The 8,164-nt window shown below is 44.8% G+C and overlaps 1 pseudogene; it reads left to right on the top strand.

Annotated features, from left to right (window-relative positions):
- Positions 1 to 5,120: 5,120 nt before the first annotated feature.
- On the top strand, positions 5,121 to 6,493 carry LOC123100175 (putative cyclin-dependent kinase F-2; annotated as a pseudogene).
- Positions 6,494 to 8,164: the final 1,671 nt, after the last annotated feature.

Below are 8,164 nucleotides of genomic sequence, written 5' to 3'. Positions count from 1 at the left end.
ACATACATTTTCGGCCGTTTTCTCAGGAAAGACTCTCACGCGACCCCCCCCCCCCCCCCCGCGCACGTTTGACCCACAAGCCTAGTAAACTTTTTGTTTGAGAAAAAATGCCATCAAACAAGAATAGACCTAATTGCCATGATTGGAAGGTAATTTATAAAACTCCCTATTTCTCTAATTTATAAATTTATAACGAGTATGAGCAAAAACCAAAAAAAGGTCGCGTGATTTGGATTTTTTTGTCATGCTAAACTTTAAAATATGTCATCCTCTAGATAAAAAATGGCATGGTATAAAAAAGAGGAAAGAAAATCCATGTGATCCTCTTAATAATAAAAATGTCATGCTCTTAAATTTAAAATGTCATGTTGTTGACTATTAAAATGCCATGATCTTAATAATAATACAACCATGTTATTGATAATAATAATGACATGCTCTCAATAATAAAACTGCCATCCTGTTAGGAATAAAACTGCCATCCTTCTAATAATAAAAATTCCTTGTGAATAATAATAATAATAATAATAACAACGATGAGACCTTAATAATAATGGGGGCTTGTCTTCTTTTAACTAGTAGTATATTGTCTTGAATGATAGCTAGTGGTTTGAGCTTTATCGGGCTTCTGTATCAGTGTTTTGAGTTTGGGCCTAGTGTAAGCCCATAAATGTACATGCCATTAGTAGTTGGTCGGAACCACGATGACTTGATTCCCAAGATTATTTCCACAGCTATACTTGCCACTACGATCACTTTCTATGATTCACTGTCCAAAATGGGGGAAACAAAACAACTGTGAGGAGGGGGATACTGTCCAAAATGGAGTTTCCTACAATATGGCGTTAACACTGCTAGAAAAACATGACATTCACGCATCCCGAATGCATTTTGACTTTCAACAGACCAACATAGGTGGCGCAAGAATTTTAGAGAGAATCACCCCAATACATTGTATTTTAGGTGTTATATATCCAAGACGCATCATAGTGGGATATCATCACCTAGCATCATGCACCTTTGTGCAATACTAACTAGGCATATTGCTCACATAACATTGTACTAACTGAGGAAACATAAGACAACCGTATCTTAACATAGATCATGTGGGACTATAGGCCACACAGAATAATAAACGAGGTAGTCTGAAATACCAATCTAAGATACTATGCACTATAACTAGTCTAAGTGATGTTTCATTTAGTTGTTTCAAAGATCATATTTACATCTTAACACCGTGGTCTAATTTTCGAGAGAAGGGAAGGAGAACAAACTAGAGATAGGCCACCCTGAATCAAAGAATTAATTTTCATTAGTAAAAAAAGAGCATTAGCAACATGCCCCAAAAATACTTTCCAAAGAGGGAAAAAGTAGCGTGTGATGCATAACAATGGAGGCGGCTCCCCATGAGAAACCACATGAAGTCAGCAGCTATTTTTAGCCTTGGCTCCAATTCAAATCCTTTGCAAGGATTTGAATTCTTTCAAATTCAAACTTTCCCATTTTCTCCACAACTTTGCACATCTCCTTCTTTTCACATTCGTAGCCTCCCCATGAAATTTCATAGTTTTTGGACACTCCTAGCTGATAGCCCTAGTTGAAATCCATTTGGTTCAGATTCAAATCAATTTGAGTTCAAATTTTGCAAATAATTGGGAACCATTTTTCTGGACCCAAGTATAAATCTTGTACTTCAAGAAATATAGAGCCATAGGGAAATTCCATTCCTACCCCTCCATTCCTTCTTTCTCCAACTTTCTCGTTTAATACAAAAGACAACTAAAAGAAAAAATGAAAGAAGAAGGGTCGACTTACCTTCTTTTTTACATTGTGGCCCAGCCCATCTCCACGTGCTGATTCACCATCAATAATGATTCCTCCTTCAGTTGTATCAAGCATAATATACTTGCAATCGGTGTATCGCCTCGCAGTCGATTTTCCCATAATGATTGCTCCTGAAGTTGTATCAAGCATAGCTTCCCACATAAGATTAATCCCATGGTTGGGGCGTTTTCTCATAGCCTCCTTCATGGGATCCCACGCAAGCCTAGTGACTCACGATCTTCCTCGTTAAAACCTGTGATCTGATATCGAAGTTACCTAATTTTTGCGGGGATAAAACTTGGATTAAAACATGCTGCAACATAAATTCCATGAAGTTACAACTCCTGTAGGCAAAGCTAGAAGCCATTCTTTCCCTTTTCCTCTAAAAGAGAAAGGAAATAAACGCAACTTCACAAGGGTCTGGTTCATAGTCCTTAACACGTGTCATATCACACATAATCCTTAAGACGTGTCATATCGCACACTTTAGTGAAAGTGAGTAAGTTCATACCAGCATCCTATGAAGCCGAGCCTTCAAGTTTGTTTTGTTGAACCATAATGACTAAATGAGGCTTTATCTCAATTTTCTCTATGGCAAAATTGGGTAGTGTGAGTTGTGCATGCATAAAGTTCTCATTCGAAGAAGCATAGTCTCCAAGTTTGTGCCATGATTTTTTGGGTTTTTTTGGTAACAACACAACTAAAGACAAATAAGACATGAACAAAAACTAAATAATTTTTTAACAGGAATTCTAACACAACGACTAGTGACGCGATGCCTCCACAACAACGGTGCAAGAAAAGGTGCTTGATGCCCTCTGTGATCCAGTTTGGATAGCAGAAGGTCCATGTTCCCTTTCCCCAAGGAGTGACATTGGGCTATCAAACCCACGAGAGGACGACAAAGGGTCTCACAAGTTATTGTTATTGAATTAAATTTCAGTTTTCTGCAAAGCAGACCGTACAACCTTTAGGACGAAAACATTTATGATTAAAACAAGCATGGGTATGATGTCTCACTCTCAGAACCTTATATTTTTGATTGGGATCTCATCTTTCTAATAAACATAGCCCTGGAAGATAGTCGTTATGATGTGCTTACTATGTGATTAAGTGGAGGATGTGTCCAAAGTACATCCTGAACATTCACGACCCGCATCAAGAATCAATTGTCTAACCGATGGTCGTTACCTTCACACGGGGTTACCTCGGTTATTAAGAATAGTAATTCAGACAAAATTAATGACTACACCTCATTTGTCCCAATAGGAATTACTTTACGCTACTGTACTAGACATTTCTGTCACTAGTGTTTAGAATAAAATTTCACACATCCTTGCTTCTTACCTCCTCCTTGATCAATTTAACAGGATCCTGGGTGCCTCCAGAGACTTAGAACGAGAGGAAGACAAAAGACAACTCTATTGCAATCACACACATCATGGGTATCTTATATAAGTCAGGATCGGGCTAGTCGATAGAGACAACTTAGACAATTACAATCTCTCGGTACTTTGCATGTGCTCTCTACACATTCCAACACAACAAACCCAAGCAGGACGTCAGGTATTATGTTCTCCTGAGAGTCCGAACCTGGGTAAATCCCTTATTCTTGTTACCATCGCACCAAGTTGCTTAGCTATGGCACCCTACTGAGGGATATGCCAAATTTAGCTCCGACAGGAGGCGCCGGTGGAGGATGATGGCTGGGCTGACATCGGTGGTCTAGTCGGGGTGATGGTTGGTGCAATTGGCTGCGCCATCTCCACGCGACGCAAGGGAGGGGGCGGGGTAGAGAGGAGACAAGGTGGAGGCGACAACCGGTGGGAGGAAGAGGAGGATAGAAGAGAGATTAGAGTTAGGTTTGGGCTGATTAGGCGACGACCAGGGGAATATGGGCCGGCCTGCTGTGGTACCAGCTATACTGCGCTCATGGGCGCAGTTTAGTTAAACTGTACACAAGGAGGTATTGCTAGTTTTTCTTAATTAAAATGCAATAAATCCTATTTAATTTATGTTTGGGGGTTCAAACTAGCTTCCAATTAATTGAAATGTTTGTGTAGCCTCTTTGGACTAAAATCCTAATTTAATTATTAAATGGGTTTGAACTATAAGTGTGTTATGGGTCATTACAAAAATTTGGAACAAATTGCCATACCTTCCTAATAATATTGGAAGGCTAATTATAGGTTCTATGAGAAATTACCATGTGAAATCCCTTGATTTAAATATATCAAATTAAATGCATTTTTTATTAAATATTGCATTTATAATTAGGGTTTAATCCAAACCCAAAATTAAATTCTTTTAATTATTAAACTTTTTGAAGGACCCACTTAATGAATATGACGCTTTTTCCAAATATTTATGGTTTGGAAATGGTATTTTGGACAACTGGCAATTTTTTATTGTTTTGCTTTAATCAAAAGGTGAGTGTTTGTATTAAAATTAAATAAATATGATGCTTATGATACGATCATGATGCACAGTCACTTCCTATTAAAGTGTGCTACCCCTGGGCTGTTGCAACGTATGACATGGCGACCCTAATATGCTCCACCATTGGCACCTAATACTTCTTTGGCAACATATCGTGAGAGCACAATATATCAGCATGTCAACCTTCCAACAGAGCAAACTGACAAAAAACGCCCCTGTTCAAAAAATAGAGTAAACTGACAAAGTACCAATCATGCTACAACAATAAAATCATAGACCCATATCGACAGGTCTGAGGTTGCGGCCACCAAAATGTTGATAACAACAACCCGGCGCTGGTCCATTCCCAAAGGGAAATGTAACCATGGTTCTCAGATAACTGCAGGCACGAGCCCACAACCGCAGAACCAACGGTCCATTTCAAACTACTCTGTAGAACCAACGGTGCAGGTGTGTCCGATTTGGAATCCAAGATTGCAAGGGAAAAACGCTGGAACAGGTGCCGGACACACCGCACGGCTGATTGGGAATCGAAGATTGCAAGGGAAAATGCAACCGCCAAGAAAGAAAGAGAAAATGCCTTCAGATTCAGACTCCAAACTGCCAGGTGGTGAAAACGCGGGCGGCAAGCGGCCTTGCGCGTGTGGTGTTTGCTGTGCCGGGCGTAACTCGGATTTGAATTTGAATCCGACTCCCATCGGGGCCGCTCCTGCGTATATTTCCATGACGAATCGCGTCGATCGATCCATCCATCAGCTCATCACCCACCTCCCCTCCTCCCTCGATCCACCGCTGCCATCCTCCTCGCCTCCATCAACCGAAGCGTGTAGTCCTTCCGTCGAGCTCGCGCGACGGCGATGGCCGCGCGCAAGCGACCTGCTGCTGCCGTCCTCGGCGCCGGCCACGCCACCACCACCCAAGGATCGCCGGCGCGCTGCAAGAGGAGCCGCGTCAACAACATCCGGAGCAGCGCGGACTACCAGGAGGAGACATGCCTCGGCGAGGGCGGCTTCGGCTGCGTCCTCCGGGCGCGCCACCGCGCCACCGGCAAGATCGTCGCCATCAAAGTACGTCAACTGGGAGGACGGGTCCGCGGAGCCCCCTGACCCCGCCGAGCTTCTGCGGGAGGCCGGATTCCTCGAGGCCTGCGACGGGAGCCCTTACGTCGTCGGCTTCGAGGGCCTGGTGCGCGACCCTGATAACGGCGCCTACGGCCTCGTCATGGAGTACGTCGCCGCGCCGACCCTCCATGAGTTCCTTGGAATAGGTGCCGCGGCGGCGGCCCGCCGCTCCCGGAGTCCACGGTGCGCGCCATCATGTGGAAGCTCTTCACCGGTGCCAAGAAGATGCACGACCGCCACGTCGTCCACCGCGACATCAAGCCGGCCAACATCCTCATCGGCCAAGAAGGGGAGCTCGTCAAAATCTGCGACTTTGGGCTGGCGATCTCCTTGTCCGAGCTGCCGCCGTACACCCAGGCCGGCACGGCGTTCTACTTGGCACCCGAGATTCTGCTGGGGAAGGAAGACTACGACGCGCTCGTCGACACGTGGTCTCTCGGCTGCGTCATGGCCGAGATGCTCACCGGCAAGACGCTCTTCCTCGGCGATGATGATGATGACGACGATGACGACGACACAAACAATGAGATCATCCAACTCTGGAGCATCTTCCGCTTGCTCGGGACGCCGGACGACAGGACGTGGCCGGAGTTCACATCGTTGCCGCACACCGCCAAGGCCCTACGACTCCTACCGCCGGGGCACAAGGAGAACAAGCTGCGGGACCTGTTCCCTCAAGAGAAGCTGTCCGACGAAGGATTCCAGGTGTTGCAAGGCATCCTCACCTGCAACCCCGACAAGCGACTGACGACGGCCGCGGCCCTCAAACACCGATGGTTTGCTGCTCCTCGTCGCGCACCCGCCGCGGCAAAGGTCGACGCTTTGTCGTTTCCGGTAAAGAAGGCACCAAGGATCAAATTCATCCCGCCGGCCATGCCACAGAAGAATCTACTCAAAATTCCCGTCGCTGTGTGGAACGCAGCACAACAAGTGTAATTGAACTCTCCAAATGTATCTGTGATTGGATGATCCATCTATGTAAATGCTTCGATGACTATCAAGCAGAAGTAGATCCTTTGGCGCCTTGATCGCCGGATCGCCCATTAGTGTTGTGTTGGCCTGTTTCTCTGAATTGTATGTGTCATTCTGCACACATCCAGAGAATCAGAGATGTGTAGTTCTGACGTAGTGTTGACATGTTGTTTAAAGTGAGTTATACTGGTTTTTCCAAAATCCTCAACTGATGACAAATATATATGTAGAGTACAAATGCTCTAAGCAACAGAAATCTGGAGTGATGGATGAATCGATGGTTAAAAATATCCTGCTTGCGCAGATTTCATGAGAATTTATAGATTTGATAATGATACTAGTAGTCTAGTACAGCAATTGGACTTGTTCATGTAGTTCAGTGTATGTGTTTCCACCATCTTTTTCATGTGCAAATTTCTTTACTGTGAAATACTACTAGATAGGAAAAGAAACTATGTCATGTATTTTCTATTAAGTTAGCTACACATGGTATAGTTTGGTACCTGTCAGATCTTCTGACACATCGAGCTGTGGAAGAAGACCTACAGGGAGAATGAAGCAAATTCAAGAGCTTAGTGGACACTTTAGTTCCTTTCAATTTAGTCATATTCGTAGAGAGCTTACCGGAGATTTTAGTTCCTTTCAGTTTAGTCATGTCCTATATATAGTGCACAATTTGTGCGCGTTTTCCAAAATTCTGAACTGATGATAATAAATTTGTCGGGATCCGCTTCGGTCGACATTGGCGTGCTTCGAGCCAAGTGGCCCAAGAAGCTGTTCATCCCTGTCTCAATCGAGCCCAGGCACTGGAACACCACAATGAAATGGATCCTCATCGTCGGGATCCTGAATCTCGCCGCTGTTCTTCATCTTTGTCTGAAGAAGCATTTGAAGCTGAAGCTGCAGTAACGCTGAATCCAGGAAAATCATAGTTTGATCTTGTCTGCTAGCCTTTTCCGTACCAAATGTTTGTGTCATCAGTGTTGGATAATGAGCAACTAGTATTCACTGAGAGCCAAAGGCCATTACATATACATGTGCTGTAAAGTGCAAGAAACCCCTTATACAATGGGGATGTACCGAAAAGAGACTATACACATCTAACACCCCCCTCAAACTCATGATGGATCAACAACACTGAGTTTGGAGAGAAGAAAACCATGCTGCCCTCGAGTCTGTGCCTTCGTGAAGAAGTCCGCCAACTGTAACTCAGAGGGCACATAGTGGAGAGCGAAAGTCTGATCCTGCACAGCAGCACGCACAAAGTGGGCATCCACACCGATGTGCTTGGTGAGCTCATGCTTCACCGGGTCTCGCGAAATACTGATAGCACCGGTACTGTCTGATAGTAAGGGAGTCGAGGTAGTAGCAGACACACCAAAATCCTCAAGTAACCACCGTAACCAGATCACCTCGGCCGTCAACATAGCCATGGCTCGCAACTCAGCCTCTGTACTCGAGCGAGAAACTGCAGTCTGTTTCTTTGTCTTCCAGGCAAAAAGAGAGCCACCAAGAAAGACACAGTAAGCAGACAACGAGCGTCGATCAGAGGGATCACTAGCCCAGGTAGCATCAGAGTAGGCCTGGTGCTCAAGAGAGTTGGAGCGGGGAAAGAAAAGGCGCTGAGAGATCGTGCCACGAAGATATCGTAGAACACGGAGGAGGTGACTATAGTGGACAGAGGTGGGGGCTGAAACAAACTGACTCAGGATGTGGACAGGATAGGAGATGTCAGGACGCATAACAGCAAGATAGACAAGGCTGCCAACAAGGTGACGATAGCGAGTGGGATTAGGAAGAGGGTCACC

This window comes from Triticum aestivum, chromosome 4D (genome assembly GCF_018294505.1).
Source record: "Triticum aestivum cultivar Chinese Spring chromosome 4D, IWGSC CS RefSeq v2.1, whole genome shotgun sequence".
Taxonomy (NCBI): Eukaryota; Viridiplantae; Streptophyta; class Magnoliopsida; order Poales; family Poaceae; genus Triticum; species Triticum aestivum.
The sequence above is the reverse complement of the archived record's forward strand: the minus strand, read 5'-3'. Positions and strand labels throughout refer to the sequence as shown.